The sequence below is a fragment of the Copadichromis virginalis genome, linkage group LG8, assembly GCF_057382275.1.
Source record: "Copadichromis virginalis isolate Kocher_CV1m ecotype Utaka linkage group LG8, C_Virginalis_male_GT1.1, whole genome shotgun sequence".
Lineage (NCBI taxonomy): Eukaryota > Metazoa > Chordata > Actinopteri > Cichliformes > Cichlidae > Copadichromis > Copadichromis virginalis.
In genome coordinates this window covers 21566428-21588035 of record NC_140625.1, presented here as the reverse complement: position 1 = coordinate 21588035, position 21608 = coordinate 21566428, and the positions used below count along the sequence as shown (strand labels likewise).

General features: G+C 38.5%; 1 protein-coding gene across 1 annotated transcript in view; it reads left to right on the top strand.

The window, feature by feature from the left end:
* The first annotated feature begins 427 nt into the window (after positions 1–427).
* Positions 428–21608, top strand: part of chst15b (carbohydrate (N-acetylgalactosamine 4-sulfate 6-O) sulfotransferase 15b) — a 37922-nt gene continuing 16741 nt past the window's right edge. Inside the window, exon 1 of the mRNA XM_085466516.1 lies at positions 428–687. The gene's annotated coding sequence lies outside the window, so the exon portion shown is untranslated. The remainder of the gene's footprint in view (positions 688–21608) is intronic.

Below are 21608 nucleotides of genomic sequence, written 5' to 3'. Positions count from 1 at the left end.
TTTTGGCATGTAAAGACAAAGAAGATCCCGGCAGAACCACCTCTGCCATTTCTAGAGTTAAGTTATTTAAATAATTGTGTTTTAATTCTTCTTTAAATCGTCTTTTATGTTATTATTTGTACATTTCATGTTACATTGAAAATTATAGTAGGTAACTTTGGAAATCTAAACAGTTTCTATTTCAAATTTATTTTGTTGGTGTCAGCTTATTTATAACACAATAGTGATGACTCTTTGCAGGGTCATCGCTCCCTTTCTGTGAATTTTTGCTTAAGGTCCCAGACTCCACAGTTAGAACTGATTTCTACATTTCTTCTTAGGAAACCCGCGTGTCATCCGTTTGACCTCTCACCCAAGCATCACACAACACCAGAGAGAGACTGAGAGAGAGAGAGAGAGAGAGAGAGAGAGAGAGAGAGAGAGACTGACTCCCACTGTTCGCGTTGGGAGCCTGAGCGAGAGGCAGAAGCGAAAGAAAGACTGTCACACAGCCTGGCTCGCATGCTTTAACTTGTTCTCATGTAACCGCCCGTGAAGGAAAGACGCAGAAGAAGAAAACAGAACAATTGCATGGATTTACAAATGCCTTTAAATCTCGTGACCACTGACCAGGGAATATGAGCCGGCTATGAGAAGTTGTTTGATCCGACCGGACGTGCGAGCGCTGCCGGCACAAATAAACTCATGGTAGGTTTTATTTCACACAGCAGCCTGCTGTATTTTCACGGCTGTTTAACCTTTTTAACATCAGTTTTCTGCTGTGAAACCTGTTGTCTGCGCCAGTTCAAAATAGTTTATGCACTCGCTTCTCTGGCTGTGTGTCTGAAGGGAGCGGGTGCAGAAATGGAAAAGTTTATGGCTGATTTGACTGTGCGCGCACAGTGTATAGCTACGGAGACATCATAAGTATAACGGACTCCTTTCAGCGCAGAGGCGCCCGCTCTCCCTAAAGGGAATGAATAGGTCACTATGTATTCTAATCAAACCCAAGATTTGACTCATTTTAAAGCGGCGGAGAGAGCCGCCGCTCCTGAGAGTTACCGAAAAGAGCGCCAATCGTGGGCGAACATCGTGGAGATCATTCGCAAAACTATCGAGGAAATCTTATTCGAGTCGCAATCAGTGAAGCGGTCGCTTTTATTCCAAAGTAACCACAGCGAGGTCTTTGGTTACATTTCCTGCGAGAAAATGTGGCTTCCATTCATGAGATGCAGGATTTTCAACCGTGAGAGACCAAACAAAAGGTTTCCTGCTGACCAATGAGAGCAGGGGAAGCCTCTGGAGGGACGGAGCGGTCCTCTCTTTGTCCAACAACACCAGACCGACCACTGATGCCTGCCGCGAAGCCAGCCTGACCGGGGGGTGTTTGGGAGTGAGACGGCATCTTTTTGCGATTGCGCGTAAAGGCGCACCTCACAGTCAAGCAGGATCTGAAAACACCTGCACATTTATCTTTAACTGCCTGAAAGAATTTGCAGGAGGTAGACATTTAAATTAGAATATGCTGGTGCTTTATGGAGTCATGTGATGTGCTTGGTTAGTGGCTGACACATGCCCCTCGGTGTGAATCACCTCACTTTAACCTCCTTCCCCCTTAACTTTCGGCTTGGTTAAGTTAATGTGCACAGTAGCTACTACAAGGGATTTTAATTACTGTAATTGAGCTTTTAATTGAGCACAGGTAGCAAAGTGGCTGCAGTGGTCTCAAACGCTGAGAGAACTTAATCGGCGAAAGAGAACTTAAGTAGCAGGACAATGCAGAGGTGATGGGAAATCTGTCAAGAGCACTAGTGCTGGCTGGAGCAGTTCATTGATTAGATGAATGCCAGGGAATTAATGAAGTGTTTAAAGAGCTGAGACATTTATCAAGCAGAAATGCCACGCATCCTATAGCGACCATCAACTTAAATGATTTGTGTCACCATACATCTCATATTTGTGGGATTTAAGGGCAGTTAACTGTGCAAGCAATGTGAAGACGTCATCTTTTTTTTAATTACATATCATGAACTACTAAGCACTCATTCAAAAAATAAATTAAAGAACAACCCGTGATGAAATTAATAATTGCTATCATCCATAAAGAACACTTATTTTTAAAGCTTATATATCATGTCATGTTGTTTACATTGGCGCGGCAGGATATATACAGTGTGTGTGTGTGTGTGTGTCTGTGACAGGATGTGTAGCTGTTTGTAAGTTGACACAGTCTATGTGGGAAGGCGAGTCGTAGGCGTAAGTGTGGTGGGGATTCTCTTTCTCACTGCAGTATATTATTATACAGTGAGTGGGATGGATGATTAAAATGATTTAAATGCCTCGACTGAGGGTAGCGTGCGTGGCCTCTAGCAGCCTCACTGTTTTTGTTCAAGCTCTTTTTTAAAGATTTCTACCCACAACAGATTTCTGGAGTGACTGAAGCACTTTGATGAATTACTCTGGCCAGCCCAAGTTGATCTATCATATCAAACTTCTGACTGGTGTAGCGTCAACGTCTCTCTTCATACTGGGCTGATGAGGCATTCATTTCGCATCTTGAAGAAGCAGAGCTATGAATGAATAATATTTCTGTCAAGTATGAGGAGAAAGATTTTTTTCAATGAGGCTTTGATTACGTGTAAATGTGAGCACAGCGGGATTAACAGCTTCAAACACTGGTTTTTCTCCGGTCCTGAAGATGATCACGCTTCTTTCACAGAAAGGATAAGATCAGTTTTGATGTGAAACATCACGTCGGCAGAAAAATGCATATAAATATGACGTGGCGATCATCTTATTGCTAAGCAGATCACAGTCTGTATGTAAAAGATTCCTCGGTTTCTGAAAAACGATGGGGAATGCATGAGCAGATCAGCAGAAGCCAAGAAGAGAGAACTTTAAGAGAAAATAACCCTACTTCTCTCCCGATGTATGACCTCAGTATACTTTTCTTTTGTATACATTTCTTTATTTTTGGCCTTATTTACAAGTTTCAAGCCATATTTATTGCCAACACGTTCTCACTCCCTAAGGGTTATTGCAGCACTATAATTATTTTCCAAGAAAAGGTTTCAATTGACGTAAAACACATGATAAGCAGAAAATGACTATGACAAGTTGTTACCCAATAAATGACTGACAAGTGACTCCTCGTAATGGGTAAAGATTCACTTCCACTTCCCGCCCATGACATCTGAGCAAGGAGTGGAAGCGATGTCAATGGCCAAAATGCAGAACTTATGATAAAAAAAAAAACTTGCGGCTTAAAATTTGTCATCTCCAAACCGTTACGTGTCTATATCTCATTTACAAAATCGATGGCTCAGACTTGATGTAAATGATTTTTCTGCTGGTTATGAAGTGGAAGCTGCTTGTACTGAACTTTGCAGCTCTCTTTTTTAGACCTATCTTTGTTCATTGCAGTGGTGAGTTGTGCGTTTTCCTTTGTTTTTCAACCCACCGTTTAGTCCATGAATAATTGCCTGGCTCCAAGTGCCTCTACTTTCACCAAGAATCTTTCAAAAGGGCCCGAGTTCATTTAAGTTGATATGAGATTTGTATAGATCACAGGAATGTAAATAACAAGCTAAAGCTGTTTAAGCAGGGTTTGTTTTTCCTAATGCATTTTCTTATGTATTCAAAATCAAGCATTCTGTTGAGCAAATGACAAAGGCTAACTTTAAGTATATTTCCAAGGATGTAGTTTTATAAACTACACCCAAGCTATAGGCTGTTATATATTGTGAGTTTGATAAAGAAGAAATGCTAACCTATCTTTGTTGGAATTTTCTCAGGAGAAGGGGATGCAATAGACACAGCAGATGCATTCTATAGGAATTCAATTTAAGTGACCTTTACCATTACAATTACCATAGAGAATTTAAAAGAAAATATGCAAAGGGCTGTGGTCTTTTCAGAGTCATGGATTTAAAGTCATTAGACACTGACAGTGATGAAACGTATCCCAATGTTTGGACGAAGGATGAATTACACACCGGATTAGTGCAAGTGCACAAGATGAACCCAAGTGTTTTGTGCAGTGGGGCAGCTTTTATTAGCAGAGAGAAGTGAAGACTTTCATGTGAATCGTGCCATTGTGCATTTAGTGTCACATGCATTTGCCACGTCGGTGCGTTTGTTTATTCATGCAGTTTTAATTTAGGTGTAATTTTCACCGGGTAATCCAGCCCATAAATCTTGAAACGTTTTCATATTCTGCTGGTGGTGTCATAATTTATCAAAATGAACTAGAAAGCGGAAGTATTAATGAACACTGGTGCATGGTCTGTCTTCCTGCCAGCTTCCTTTTGCCCCACATTTCTTTGTTTTCAGTGAGAACTCGTTTGGGACATTTTGCACCAGATGGGGCAACAGTGTGTCCCAGAGCAGCTCTGTTTCATTCCAAAAGCCTCTGATCAGACCCTGTGGCATTTTTTCCCCTGGTGGTCAAGGGAAGCCAACTACCCCCCCTTCTGTTCAGATTTTAGTAGTTATTTAAAGAAAAAAACAATCTGTCCAACAGTTTCAGTAATTCTTCTCCCCTCCTGTTATCTTTCTCACTCATCACTGAGGACTCGTCTGTAAAATGCACTGAAGCACTGTACTTCTGAATGCTGGAGAGATTGTGGCTGTTTACAGCTTGTGCAGGCTTGTTTGTGTTCTCAGTCTGTTATGCTGGGCCCTGAACATTTGATCTAGCTTTAAATGATAAGGAAGCATGGACAGTATCATTGTACATCAGGCAAGTAAAACAGGGTTTGTAAGCAAAGGTGCCCTGATTGCACTGGGAAAGAGAGCACACTGCATGTCGGTAAACGTCAGCATCGGGTATGTTGCATACTCTCTGCACATCCTGTATCTGCATGTTTTGTGTAAAATGCAATCGTGTGGTTTAGGGTTACTGTCTCACTTGGCTTCCTCAAAATTGTACCTCACACCACACCACAGATCAGTGCTTTTGATATTGAACACAGCTTTCTTTTTCTCAGTGACTCATGCATTCCAGCCCTGCTCTGATAACTGGCACCCATTTTGTTCTCTTACATGGCCTTTTTCCATCCTGTAGCACAACTGTGTTTCACAAGTGAAGCATCTGACCTGTGTCTTGTTTCTTTGAAATAAAAATTCAACCACTGCTGCAGGATGCTTTATATCAAGTTTTCACTGGTGCACCGAACATTAGACATATCGAAATATGAAAAAAAAATCTGTCAAGTTTTCACCTTCCTTTCAGGCTTTTTACGAAACCTTTGTTTTCTTCAGCACTGGCTGCATGTTGCATGCTGTAGATTCAGTATGTAATCAACCCTCAGCAATACAAACCCCTCCCACTCCCACAACATGACGTCTTTTCAGTTAAGCTGTGTCCTCAGGGTCTATGAGTCTGCTCTGAGGATTAGAGAGAAACTTACATTTTTGAAAATGTCCATATTTAGTATTCACCTCTTGCTTAAATAGTTTCAGTTCTGCTTTTTCAATTTTAGATATCTGTGTCATTTTTCCTATTAGAGATTTTCAGTGTCATCTGTAAAGTGTTTACCCTCCCTATATGTCAACAGAATATTGTCAACAAAACAAAAAACGTCCACCTTGTTTTTATTTTCTGTATTCAAAGATTTTCTCTAATTTAAAACTGAATATTTTTTTGTGTTTTCAATGTTTGAGCAAAACAAGTAATTTGAAGACTTTATTTATTTGCCAGAGGTTTATTATTCAACTAATTCTATGTCCTGTGAAGACTGCACATCTTGCAGACTTTAGTGGAAACATACATGTATCTCATTAGTATGCAAAAGAGCTCTTTGCGTCACCGTAAACAAACCGGCTGTCAGAAGCTGTGTTGTTCTCTATGTCTATTTAAAAGTCTTAGGCCATTCAAGCAGTCTATCAAAAGAGATGTCAGCTCTTAAATATGTCGTCTTCAGCTTCTCGCCTGTCACAGGAAATCCTTTGTTGCCTTTGTAAATTTTCATAAACAGACTGGTGTTTTTGTAAGCTTGCGTCTAAGTGACAGCGGGCTTCGGTGTATGTGTCACGGCGAGTGAGGTGAGCCGTGTGGAGGCAATGAAGGAGGATCCAAACGCAGGCAGTCGTGAAGGTGTGAAGGTGGTTTATTGAGCATGAAAGTAAATACAAACGGCAAAGGGAGCTATGACTAACTAGACTGGGAACAAACTACAGAACACGAACCTGAACATGAGCATGAGCAGAAACACTTAGCGGTTGACAGCAGGGAAACACACAGATGACGCAGGGTGGAATACACAGACGGACCAGCAACTACAATGACGGCAGACATGACTTAAATACACAGAGAATCACAGGGGAATTACACACAGGTGGTGGACACAGCTGGGAATAATCAACAAGACGAGACAAAGGTAAAACTGAACACACTCACATGAGACGCAGACCATCACAATAAAACAGGAACAAGCAACCATCACACTAAGACACAAACTCGACATAGAGAGACAGACAGAAAATGGCACATGGAGCTAGACAAATACTAAGCAGACACAACTGAAGAACAAATCCTAAACACCACAGAAACATGAAACTCAAATAATAAACATCATCATAATCAACACTACAAGAGAACAAGAAAACAACCCCTGATGCAAACTAAAACCAAAACATAATAAAACTCAAACTACTGGGTCCGACGGACCCAGAACCGTGACAGTATGACTGAATGATCTGTACTAGAAACAGTATCCGGCTGCATTCTGGCTGTGTTTTAGTGTGGGAGTTGGACTTTGAAACTAACGGTGCATGCAGGGTGCCCGGTGATAGATGGATACTCCAATGAAGTCATGTTATGTATTCCTGATGAGACTAGTGAATCAGAGGAGAGGATTTATGTGGCGGTGGAGGAGCAACCACTCCAGAAGATGTTGTCTGTGTGAAGTGGTGGACTGAGGCTGTTTGTCATTGTGCTGAACATCCAGTGATTAAGCTACCATGCTGACAGACATTCATCTGCTTTATCAAGTGAATGACTTGCATGCAAAATTCATTTGGCTCCAGTAAACAATGGGAAGTTTAATGGCAAGTCACATGCTTCATCTTCTTTTTGGTGTAATCCCATAAGTCACAAAGGTTTGCTAGTCAAACAGTGGTTTGTCTCTGGTTCCTTGCAAATTTAAAGCAATGAATAAAAAAAATTATAAGCTACTACATGTACTGCTAAGTGGGAAAAATTAAAGGTAAGGAAAAAAAAATCACATGAAAAACAACCTGTTTTCAAGCAGCATGCGAGTTTTAATGTGCAGAAATGACTGTTGTGAGAAACAATTTCAAATTTCTTCAATAACGCAACAAACCTTGTGCTACTGAGACATCTCACTGGGACTTTGAGGTGCTGAGTAAGTCTGGCAACTCACGGTTGCGTGACACTGCCAAGCTGGGGGTCATTGCTTGTATTAATGATGCATGGGGAGCTGAATTGGCTTTTATTTCCCACACCATCTGTATCCAGTTGTGCCATGTAGATGGATTTTGGCGAGCTGAACAACCCCCCTTAGCAGCCAGTGGTATGATTTATGGGACTGTGGCACAAAGGGATAATGTGTGCAGAGAAAACTATTTGCAATTATGCAAATATCCACATTCACGATATACATCTTATTTATTTAATGCAAGGTTTAATATTGTGTTTTCCACTAAATATTCAAAAAGAAGTTCAGTGATTTCAACTGTTTTTGTTTAGTAAAAGCAGAGATATTTATATCTCTCAGGAGAACATAAAAACTGAAAAGGGTTGGAAAAGGAAGAAAATGTAATTTAGATAATTGAGAAATAATTGAACAACATAGGTTTGTGAAACCACTAGGTCTAGATGTGTAGTATGATATTAAAATAAGTAGTGATAAAGAATCTTAGTAAAGCAGAGAGAAAAAATGGCTGATATCAAGAAATCCTACCAGTGGCTGGGCAAAGCAGGATTGAAGCACAAGAATCATGTGTATATGAAATATTTTAAACTATTTATATTCACAATATTATTGGATGACCACCTTTATTCCTAAAAGCAACTCTTTTTGGCAAGTTTTCTTTCAACAGTCTTCAGGAAGCTCTCAGGAAGATCATGAAGCCTGGTTCTCCGGGCTTCATGATCAATCATTTCTGCTGAGGCTTTAGCCAAAAGTAAAGCGGATCAGCTGAAAGGTGAGATTTATCTCTCAGATACTGTGTCTGATCTTTTTCCTATTTCTTAAGGACATGACTTATACGTTCATCTGCTGTAAAAAGAATAGTTTTTGTAATTTTTTTGTTCTCCACTTGGCAAATTTACAAATTTTCTTAAGGATTGGCTGCACACCAAAGATAATTCACGATTTCCTGTAATAGCTGTTTGGAATCATCTTCCTTTTTTCAAAAATACAATTTGAGGCCTGTCAAACTGTTATCTTCAACATTTGTCATTCTATTATTTAGTGCTGAAAAACTTGTCTAGTGTGACCTTTCATTTTGTGACATGCAATCCAAACATTTCATGAAAAAATTAGGAACTACTGTGAAACCTACTACTTCTCATCAATTATTCATTTTTTCATATTTGTGAAATTTTTCATGTTTGTGAAATATTTAATTAATATAAATTTAAAGAACAGACAAATATATACCACAATTTCTATTAAGACTAATGTGACTTAACATATTAGATCATATCTTACTTTCTTAACTATTCAGTACGCAATTACTTGAGTTTGGATGAGTCCAGCATACCATCACACTATCTCTCTATCTCTATTTATAGATATATCTATATATCTATATATAGATAGATGTGTGTGTGTGTATGTTCCCATGGAATTTCTTGGGGTTGCAGGGCAGTAGAAAGACAGAATTAGTGGTTCTCTGTGTGTGACTCCAGTATCTTTCTTCCAGATGTCACTCTAATGGGCCTCAGCACAGACCTGTGGGCACCTCAACAAAATAGAGCACCACAGATAGATGTGTTGATTTCCCAATTACCCCTGGCTACTCTTTTTTTGATGAGCAACTGGGAAACCTTTCAGTGTCCCAGTCATTTCTCACCTGTGAGATGGGATTTTTTAAAATAACCGCACTATGCTGAAAGCTTTTGCTTTTGGTTGTGTGTTACTCTGTGTTACTTGCAATGTACCTTAACGCAAGGTTAAAGCTGCAATTAGAAGTACCAACAGCAACAGCTCGGGGGCTTATTTAACCCAAAGAAGAGGATGCATCTTAGCATGCACATGCAACTTGGCAGCACGTCTGGTTTAGCTGAAAGGCCAACACCGAGTTCCGTTTACCAGACAGGTCCCAAATGTTTAGCTAAAGTGTCAGACGTACCTGTAAGGCTGTTTACTTTTTTGTGAATTTTTGGCAGTGAGGACACAGATGTGGCTTGGGTCACAAGGAATTTGTACAAATGTTATTTCCATCGCTTTAGCTATCATTTCGTGGGATTATCCCTGCCAAGTTAATTTGGAGCTGGAGTTTTATATCTGTGCCTGCAGCTGCTGCCAATATGAACCTTTGGTGTAGCAGAGAAATTGTTACACTTTGCAAGACGGATGTGCTGTTGTAGTTAGAGCATCCCTCAGCCTGCTGCAATTCATCAGGATATGGCCAAGCAGGTAGAATTGTGTATATATAATCTACTTCTAGGAGGAACAGGACAGATGTATTATCGTGATTTACCTGACACTCAAATTACAGTGTAAGTAATCCTTCTGCTAGAGGTGAAACATAGTGACAGCCTTATAAATTAAAATATACCATGGAATTAATCCTAGCTATTAAAAAGGAGACCTCTTAATGCTCACCTTTAATTTGGAAAATTAACCTGCCTGGCTGTCTGTTAAGCCTGTCCAAGCCTTCGTTACTGTTGAGTCATTTGTATAATGTAGCAGGGAGAAAATAAAGCACAGCACCTTATAAGCTGAAATCCTACAGGCCAATTTATTATTATAGATCCGGTGGGATGCCCTTGAGTAGCCTTCTTAAAACTGTTTACATCAGACCTGCTCCCTAGTGAGGGAGCCAACTGACTTAGTAATAGCTTACATTTTGTTAATTCACACGTTTTCTTGGCAGTCATAGGCTAAGACTCAAACCATGCTCATAGCTGGCAAGACAAGCTCTGACTGCTAACTAGGTGTGAAACACTATTGCATAGGCTTACCATATATGTCTACTAGAGATTCTGCTCAGAAATCAATGAATTACAGATAAAACAGGAAGCTGCTCTAAACACGTCATGGCCTTTGGTGCTTCTCCTCATCATAAGATAGTAGCAGATGAAAACTTGTCTGACTCCAGTTTACTAAGTGGAGATGGCGCCTTGCTGGGTATCAAGAGCGTCCAAGTTGTATTTGCAGAGAGAGGCTGCATTTCTCTGATTATGTCAAGTTGCTTCTGGAGTCCTCAAAACAGCAGGATTTTATTTTATTTCCTCCAGCTTTAGTCAGAGTCTCACATGTAAACAAGTTTATTTGCAGGAGACTGGAGTGGAGTGGAGAATGAGCTCAGCTGGATGTAAAATTTCTATTAAGACTAATTTAATTTAACATATCAGTTTCAGTTTTATTTAGATTATATCTTAATTTCTTAACTATTCAGTACGTAGTTACTTGAGTTTGAATGAGTTCAGCATATCATCACTATACTTATATATATCCTTTAGGCAAATACAAGTTTTCTTTTATTCAGCAGTTACAAATTAAGACAAATACCATCATACATATTACAAAAGAATCATCAAACATTACATTAGAATTAAGATAATTGAATTGAACCGGGAGCTGCAATTTTAAACAAAAAATAAGTTAACAGTTTGTACAGCATGTTTGATAGTTTTAATTTCATCATGTGCTCAAATACATTAACAAAAACAATTAGATAAACTCATAAATCTGTTAACTGCCGAAACATTTTTTTCTGATCACCAAATAAGTATTTTCTTATCAAAGGATCTGCAAAAAAGGGCTGATTCAATGAATAGGAACGGTAAGAATACTTAATTCATAGGTATATTTTTTTCTTCCCTGGGATGTTAAAGTTGCTTTTAGTACATAATGCTAGAAATGGTGGGTAATTTCCAAATGTCACTGAATATCTTGTTCAGCAAAGCAGCTCAGGTAATAGTGATAGCAATGAAGAGTTAAATGTTTTCACTTAAGGTGGTAAGATGGAAAATTATGTCCCTGAAAGCTGAATAAGCAATGACTTTATAATTTTTCATTCTCAAAATACACAGTGTATATAAAATAACTCTGTATATACTGTATCTGTTTATGTCAGTTGATATATTGATTGATAGTCCAGTCTCAGATGTGCATGGTGAGATGAAAACACATTGATTCACTCTAAGGAGTCTGGGCAAGGCTGCACTCATATGCTTAAAAGCTTAGGTTAAGCAGATACAATATTTATGCTATGTAAAACTGATGCAAATATATAACAATGCATTTATATATAATAAAGAATATTTCAGGTATATTTCCCATTCATGTGGCAGTCATGCAAACCTCTTTGCTTAATCGAGCTGGGGAAAAAGGGGAACTCATTGAACTCATGCTGTTATTTAATCTTTTGCTAGTTAAATATATTTATATTGGGGTGGCTGTGGCTCAGGAGGTTCAGCACAGCAGGTCATCTATTAATGGTTTGACCTCGGCATGTCAAGTATCCTTGACCAAGATACTGAATGCCAAGTTGCTCCCAATGCTTTCATCAGAGTGTTAGGAAACATTTTCTGATCCTTAAACTTGGGTTACCATAAATATTTGTATTGGTTTCCATGTCATTGTAGTGATGATCCAAGCACCAAAAGGCCACTTGACTCAATTTGAAGTAATTTCCAAGCTGCTGTGGTGAAATAAACTAACGTCCACCATGGCCAATACCTTTAACACTTTATCATCTAATTCTTAAAAAACAAACAAACAAAAAAACAGACAAATCTGAGAGAATGACTGAAAGCCAAATTCACAGTGCAAAAACAGATAAAAACACGACACTACCATCAGAACCAAAAACCACACGGTTGAAAGATCTGTGTGGCTTCCTCCTGGCTCTAATTCTCTCCACCTGTGCTCTCAATGCGTTTCCTACATAGGGCAATGTAAAACCCATTCCCCGTGGTGCTCAAGTGACACTACTGCATAAACAAACAACAAAATACACTTTGAATGAGATCGAATCTAATTTAGATAATTATCTGTCCAACACTTTATTTGTTTCAGCTCCAGTCAAAGACTACAATAGTTTGGAATTGCTTTCTAAAAACATTCAATGCTCATGCCTTGTTTTGGGGAAGAAAACATGATGAAAATTTTCGCATAGGTCCTTTAATTTCTCAACCTGGACTCTCACCAAATTCCACTGAGTGTAAACCAAACCTTAAATATATTTATGCATGCACAGCTGCTCCATAAAATCGTATTTTAGTAGTGGTTCACCCTTTTGAAGTGTAGCGTGATTCCAAAGTATAAAATAGCATTTACAGATGTGTTTGTTAAGAGGGTCACTGGGCAAGACACTGAGCATGGAAAAATACAACTGCAGTATTGTTTTACATCTAAATTTAGTCTTGACAGTCTTAACCACAGCATATGTTTTCTTTTTTAATACAAGTGTTATTGACTGAATATAGTTTCCCCTGAATTTTTCTGCGAGCCTGTAGGGATCAAAATCTTTTATGCCGCTCTGTGGGTTGAGAGGCATTCCACTGGAAATGGTAAACATTCCCATTGGATTAATTACCAACTCCTTTTCCTCTGTTCTGTCTGTTTCTTGTCAGAATGGAGGTTAACAGTGGAATGAACTTTGGTCCACATGTAGAGAGTTTGCCTGTCAGGTCTCATAAAGCGCGAGGAGGCGAGTAGGACCAGGTGTTGGTGGATTGTTGAACAAATGAAAAGTTGGATGTCTGAAAGAAGAGGTCAGATTAGGTAAAAGGGACAAGTTCTAGCATCTTGTAGTTGTTTGTAGTTTTATCTCTTGTACAGATCTTTGAAGTTTTTACAAAAGTGTTATTGCAAGTTTGAAACTTTCTATGTCTATCTTGCATTGTTTGTGAGTAGTCTTTTTTTAAACCTAACTTATAAGAAAACAGGTGCGTTGTTGGGATTCTGATGTTGTCCGATATGTTATAGAGGTTTGTGGCTTGAATTTTCAACTTGCATTATTGCTATTTTAATCATCTACACCTTACCAGACAGTATAATACACATAAAAATTGACAATAATATCAGCACAAAAACTTTACTTTAAAATTGCAATGGCAATGTGCTGTTGTGTCACCAAAGACGGTGGGATTCACTCACTGGGGACAATGACTTTGATATTGGGATCAAATAACAGATAGGTACATTTACAGCTGCTACAATGGCTGAAAATTATAAATAACCGAAACTAGCTAATTTCGACAATTATCTGTTTATGTTTAAACTCTACCTTCCAAGAAAACAGGTGATTTTGATGGTGCACAATATCCTATACATGTTAATGGCTTGCATATTCAACATGCATTGCTAGCAATTATAAATTCCAGACATAAGCCTCCACTAACAGCTACTCTCATTACACTCAGTGTTATTCAAACAGGCACACAGAGTTCACTTGAGCAGTCCACCCAGGTGTAACATCCACCTTATAATCTAAAAACAACACTGCACATTCCTTTTGCCTTCATTTTAAACAACGTGAGACGAAGGGATGTCACGAAACCCAACTTGACACCCAGTTTGATAGCAAAAGAAAATGATTATCCTGCCTACTTAAATGTGCACTGCATAGCATTAACCACTGCAAACATTTAAGCCTATGGAACGTGGGGGATTTTGTAACAGCAATGTCAGCTGTCTCAAAAGATAACACATTCAGACTAATATTGGATGAAGTTGTTGAATTGAAGCACATTCACCTTTTTAATTATTTGTTTTTACCATTTAAATCCAAACAGATTTGGATGCTGGACTTTCTGGTGCTTTCCTAAATTGGAAGTATTTCCTCCCCTGATCTGAAAAGCATGATAGCATTGTTTGCATACTGCCTTTAGGAAATAAGTTATCCCCCTGCACCTTAATGCCTTGGTTATCTATGCATCGGAGTTCAGGTTCAAGTTACTGTATTTGTACTGGCAGACAGCTTTAGCCTCTCAAGACCTCGAAATGAGACTTTGGAAACCAGTGGCTGACGTCACAGTAGCTATGTCCATCTTTTATACTATGAACTTTCCCTGTGCCTGTGGTCATCCATCAGCATGTAAAGATACAACAGACTACTTGTAGCCATATACTACCCCATTCTGCTTACAGTACCTATGATAGACAGAAAATATTTTGTGGTCAGAATTACGGTACTTTAAGGTATCACAAATATGGGTTCTGACAGCATCTCTGTTGAGATCTACCTCATTAATTGTTGCTATGCTGAGATCACCAAGGCTACAGAGCAGAAGGATAATTATCAGGTAAATTTGGTGTCCATCTGCAAAATGAGTGACTCACAGGTGATTCAAATGTGCTATTTGTCCCCAAATTCTTTGCTATTAAAAGATACAGAAGAGCACCTCATGTGGTATAAAATGGTCTTCTGTACTTTAGAAGTCATGGCAGATGGCTGCCCCTCCCTGAGCATGTTTTTGATGGAGTTTTCTTCTAGTTAAAAGGGAGTTTTTACTTCCCACTGTCACCAAGTGCTTGTTCAAGGGGGGTAATTCGATTATTGCAGGGTCTTTACCTTACAATATAAAGCAGATTTGGTGCTATATAATTAAAATCGAGTTAAATTGAATTGGATAAGTAATATAGTTTATGTGGGTTTGTACTCTTTTGAACTAATCTCTACCACCACAAACAGAAAAACCAGTCACTGTGAATTAAACTAGTATTTCATGACATCTTCTTCCCCATTCCATGCAACTTACTGACAAGTTAGTGCTGTATTCAAGATCTCTGGATCTCTTTTATCACAAAATCTGTCAGCAAGACGGATTAATATTTCACAAAAATAAGAAGAATAATCAACATAAAGGAACATAGACAGACATAAAACACTTGATAAAAGAGAACAGAGAAACTGAATTTAATTGACTGGAAGATTAGTATTAGAAAGCTTAAAACAAAGGGGAAAAAGAACAGTAGCAGGGAAAATGCTGAAATGCACACAAGGATCTCTTCAGAATTATTTTTACTCACATGGGTATAAATTTTCTAAAGTTAGATAATAAGTTGCAGACACATCACATCGAAGTTCATCCTGATAAATTATTCGTTTGAAACTGCTGTGCTAACGCTGCACTGTTTTGCATATGCCCCTCAAGTTTGAAACACCATTTTATCCACACACATACACCTTAATTGTTTATTGTGTTAAAGACAGAGCTCTTCAAATAAAACCATCATCCCTTGTTCAGGGTTTGATGTAAAGTATACTCCCATCATAAGACACATGACCTGTCACTTTCCCTGTTATCATTTTCAGGCCTAGTTTATCCTCATCATTTGTGTTCTGTTTGGAGCCCAGAACAGCTCTTCACAGCATATCCATTACCACAATCAATAATTTAAATAGGAGCCATTGTTTTTCTCTGCTTTTTAATGACGCCATCATAAGCACTTATTCACCTCAGAAGGTGCTGCCACTGAAATTAAAATAATGAATAAAAGATAAGATAGTGGAAAGTGCTGAACTGGGATTCCAGCTGAGAAGCAGTTATGAATGCAGGGCAGAGGCCACGTTTCTCACCACCCTCCTCGGGGGTGAGAGCGGCTGATGGTTGTGTTTGTTAATTTGACCCTGTGTGCTCATTGGTCAGGCTGAGGTCAGATTGACTTCCTGGGGATTAGATTCTGATCTTTTGGGCCCCAGAGTGTGTGATCCAGATGAATGTGATGGATGACTTCTCCTTGGGTAATATGACAAATGAATCCACTCTAAGCCACAGTGAATACAGATCTTCTCCTTGTTTTTCTTATGTGTGCTTGTAATTTACATGATTGAACTGGGCCACAGACCTTTGGGGGTGCTGGAGAAGGAGTGACATATCTGACAGGTCAGGGTGCTCCTGCTCACTCTATTATCAGACATCTTTGTGGCACACTGTAGACATGCAATATAATACAATCCCCTTTTCCAAGTGTTGTCTTGTAATCCCAAACTATACTAAGGAGTAATTTCATGGTTCAGTAGATAGCTTTGGTTCTCACTTTATTTGCACTAACCAGCCTTTTTCAGTTGCTTTCAAATAAACACATCAAAGTTAAAGCTAATAATTCTCTTTTTGCCACGTTATGAGCATTTATTACATTTAAATTGTTGTTTTTAGAAAAATATATTAATATGGGTAAAAAGGTTCACCGTCTGTTTTTACAGATTCTAACACTCAACAGCATATTAGCTCTACTGTTGTTTACTCAGATTGCATAGAAAATATGTGGACATAGCCATGGTGAGGTCAAATCCAAAAGCTATAGGGCGCAAAACTGTTAAGCTAAGTGGGTTAAAAATGTCTCTAGTGCCATTATCAGTCAAATTACTAAATGGTAATAGGTGCAATTGTGGGGTACCTTATATGAGTTGCTTCCCTCAGTTGTCCAAAGTAAATTTCTCCCAAGAGAACTCTGAGTATAGTCGCTGCTCCTCCACATTGAAAGGAGACAGCTAAGGGCGACACATGTTAACCCTCTCAGGCTCAAATTAAGTTTTTGTTGCTAATGCACAAAAGAATACCTGCAGTGGTACTTCTGAGTAAAAGAAAACTCATAAAATATGTATGTGGGGTAATCAGGTTGTTAGCTTCTAACTGTTGCAAATCTGCAACGCCTGCCTTGAGAGGGTTAAGGAGCTGAAACTCCTAAACCCTTTATCCAATTTGAATGTTGATACCCTCAAATGAAAGCTGAAAGGCTACATATTATGCCCATGTCCATTATCTAATTATAATTGGAATATGTTTTAGTAAACAGGTAACAAAACAAAACTTGTGTCAGTGTCTAAATATGTATGAACCTAACTGCATCGGCTGGCCTGGGAACCCCTAGACTTTTCCCTGGATAAGCTTATCCATTGATAATGTCCCAGATAATGTTTATCTGATTTTTACTGCAATGCAAACATCTTAAAGTACATTTAAAAAATAACAAAGAAATCAAAATGTTTGCATACAAAATATAATACTATTCCCTTGACCATAAATACTATCCAGAGAGTGAGCCGCCTTGGGGGACGTTTGAGCTTTCCGAGTGCTTCTTGTTGATTTCTGTTTTTGGACTTCACTGATCAAGCCCTCCTTGTCCATGGGGCTGCACACCCACGTATCTTCAATAATGAGTAATTACATCTGATAAGGAGTTTAATACATAATAACATCAAGCGAGTAAATTTTTCACGTGTTGGAGCTTGGCGTTCCTTTCATCTAATGCCATAGGGATACTCAACAAACCAGAAAGTAATGTCATTTATTCTTCCTTCTCATCTTTATCATGTGTTTGTGCATACAGATGTCTGATAAGTATTAGTAAGTTAATGGCCTCAGGTTAGTAACTGCAAGTAAAAAAAATTGGAAGGGTGAACTAAACAGAAAAAAGAATTATTTGTGTTAATTTTATGTATACTATTATAAATCCAATTTTTAATATACATAAATGTGCATATTAGGTAGTTCCATAGTGTAGTGGTTTACAAATTTTCCTAACAAGTAAAAGATCCCAAGAAGTGGCACAAATCCCTGGAGTGTTGTATCCGGAACGGGATCTGGTGTTAAAAACATGTGACACCTCTTGAATAAAGGAGCAATTAAATGAAATCAGTTTGGCTTTAAAGCCAAAGTTGTCTGAGGAAAGAATTCATCAATATTCATGTGTTTCATCAATGCCTCCAAAGGTTTTGATCATGTAAATCAATAGAAAATTGTTAAAATCGAGTCAAAGAGGGATATGTCTGTACATACATACAAGAAACATCAGATAATATACACCAAATACATATACTGTATTACTCCTAACATACATTAGCATACATCACGTTACAATAACAGAAATCACTAAAAATATTCCAACGTTACCCTAAGGATGCTAATATATAAATATCACTAAGTAGTGTAAGTTACTAAGTAAGTAAGTCACGAAGTAAGTCACGCAGTAAGTAAGTACTAGATTATACATTTCCCAGGCATTATAAAAAATACCTATGTAAACAACTCTATATACAACTTATATGTTTGGATGAATTATAGGAAAGCAAAGTTTATGGAAACCTAATATAACTTAAAGATGTTGTTATAAGAGATAGTTATTGCAAGAGAAATGTTTGTAGCTGCTCGAGTCAGTACATTTTGTGTAATACCGTATTAAGAAAAATTAGTAAGAAACATCATGTCACTGCTTCTGAGAATGAGATCAGTGGTTTAATGGATATTAGTATAGTTTGAAAAAACCCACACTGTCCTACTTCCAGTAACCCACAGTCTCACACAATTTAGCAGAAGCAGGTTGTTAAACCAGGAAAACAAAATGTTACACAACATTTTCAGGTTTGAAGCCTTGCTATTTTTTTTAAACACTCATCTGTAGATTTATAGACAACATGTTAATGGAAAATTAATATTTAAATATGAGACACATGCATAATTTATTATAAGAGAGCTTCTGTCCCTTTATATCACCCTGGCAGAATAAAAAAGCCCCAGCACAGAAGGAGGCAGTGTCATTGTCACCACCAGCTATTTATCACAATTCCAATATGACCAATCAAGCATTTGCCGCAGTGTCACATGTCAGAGAGCATTTAATGGCTGTACCACCCTGGCAGTGGCCTCATGCTGAACTTTAATTATTGTGAGTGGCCTGGTTGAAAAACGTTTTTTTTTTTCAGCTGACACAGCAACTACAATTCCTTTCTTCTTCCATCTTACTACTTCTATCACATTCTTCCCCTGCCAGTACTTCCTGTGTTTTTGGTGGACTTCAACCAAATTCAACTTCCTGTCTCTTGGAAATGTTAAGAGAGGTGAGGCAGTAAGAAGGACCAGATGGTTTCACAGATGTGAACGTACAGTAAATTCACGTTTTCAGCTTCTATTGGCTTTTATAGTTAACTTATCAGCTGTTTTTGTACAAAACACCACAACAGGAAGTTGCCTGGAGTCTGCAGGCAAGTAGGCTCATTAGCTGTCTCCTCTGTTCTTCTGTTTTTTTGCTTATTTTGTAAGTGGTCCTAAAAGGGAAATGACTTTATAATGGTGTGTGGACAGGATCGTCCCTGAATGATAAACCGTTTCTTCACTATAACAATGGATAGTTGGAATCAGCCTGTCGAGAGCACTTCTGGGTAGCTGCCCAGAAGGACTCTCTGGACAGAATGTGCTGTTCTGTTCTCAAGGTCTCTCAAGTGACTCCACTGCAGGGTTTGCAGTCCACTCTGTCATACTGTTTTCATGTTTTATTTTTCTCTGCACCTTGAGCAATGCAATGGTATTGAGCTCTCTGGCTCTGTTGCCGCAGAGGAAAGCTGGCAGTAGATTTCATTTTTATGGTATTGTCATATTCCACTTATGTTCATCTATTTTTATACCTCCATGCTGTCGATGGCCATGGCTAGAGGCATTATGTCTTTGGGATTGTTTCGGGACTGTACATTACTCTGCCATCCATTCATTAGTCCATCCATTCTAATAAATTTGAGATATTGTTGATAGCTTCTAAATGTTCTTTACATCTGCAACAACCCTTCACTTGGACTGAACTGATTAGATTTTGGTGCACATAGTAACCCAAAAAAAGCCTCATAAAATACACACATGTTACACTTGGTGTGATTGTGTTCAATTTAGTTTTTGTTTATAAAGCACCGAATCACAACAAGTCACCTGAAGGCACTTTATATGATAAAGTAAAGACCCTAGAATAATATAGAACAAACCCCAACAGTCAAATGAGCCTCTATGAGGAAGTATTTGGTGACAGTGGGAAGGAAAAACTCCCTTTTAACAGGAAGAAGACAGGACAAAAGACAACTCATTTATGCCATATTCACTGGAAAATCTATGTGATTCAATGATGATTGATAATACTTTATAAGCCACAGATTCAAAGGTGAACATTACTTCCTCCTCTTTATTTTGGCTGCTCTGTTTAGAGGTCGCCACAGGAGATGACCTGCCTGACACTAGGCTCCCAACGTATCTAGACTTGGGACCGGCAGTAGGAGTACAGTGGCTTGTGTCCCACAACCGAGCCCTGGAGCTATATTCAAAGGTCAACTTTAGTGCATCATCATACTGTTGGCCATTATTCACCATAGCCTCAGAACAGAAGTGGAAGAAATGTCCAGATTTTTCATCATTTTGAATTTGTGAAACTAATATTCGGTGCCCACGTATTACATGTCTTTGAAGGCATCTTTACATGTATGTTTGGATTTACATGGCTGTAAAGTGCAACTTGACTTGTTGGCAGAGGCGGTACTATATAGGGAGATTATATAAGGACCAACACTACAAGAGAATATAAATGTTTGCTTTCTTCCTTCTATCTTGATTTATTCCTTCATCACCCACATTTCTGATTGAACACTTGATTATGGATTGGGTTTCCGGTGACTAATAAATGCTTGAGGATTCAACCATTTTTCATTGAGTCTTTCTGGTGATATGAATCGGGCTCGCCTGAGCTTATCAACTGACCCTGTGCAAAACCTCATATAGCATTTCGCTTCACTGCACTATTAAAAGATAGTCTGACATTTTAAGAACGCCCGGAGACACAAGAGGACACAAACATATACTCGGCCAACTTATCTTGCGGAACATCTTCAAGAGTTTCTTGCACAATGTTTCAAAGAGAAAGCATTTCCTCTGAAAATGGGTTAGTGCTAAACCCAGTAGAAACAAGGCCTTTTAATCTTCTCCATGAGTCAAAAATGAAGACAGCGATGGTATTTTAAACGTTTCCTGTGAGTTCTCCGTAGCCTGAGAAAGCACTACTGGTTTGCTTTGAATCAAAACAAAGACGGCCCATCAGCAGGCCAGCAATTAATTTCCACCATTTGAAATATCAGAGAGCTGAGGAAGTAGGACAGTGCACTCTCTGCTACACAGACTGTTTCTCCAGCCAGGTATAACAATAATTCCTTGCTGTGGTTTGAGCAATGAATGGTTAAAGGGCTGTTGAGTGTTTTTGTCATTCGCTTTCTCTAAGAATGAGACCAAAACGCATGGACATGTTGCTTTTGTGTCACCACTTTTCCATTTTTTGTGTGTGTGCAAAATCAATACCAAAGAAAGCAAATTTTCATCTTCAGAACATTAGAAAAGCTGTAGCATAGCCTGTTTAAATTTGATTTGCTACAGCCAATAGCGTGATAGTGATCGCCAACAATAGATTCAGATTGGCCAAAAAATGAGTTACACACGGCAACTTTTCACACAAAGAAACATTTTTGTATTGACAGAAATAAACACAAAGAAAATAATTGTTTGTGAAAGAAGGGAAAGTACAAAAGAGAATAGCAATTAACTGCTGGTGTGAGGAGGGCTGTTTTTTTCCAGAGCCGGGATGGGAAGCTTGGAGGAAAGCAGACAGCAGACTTTAAACAAATCAGCCTGATTGGCTGTGCTGATATGTCCCTAAATGACAGGGTAGATAGTATGG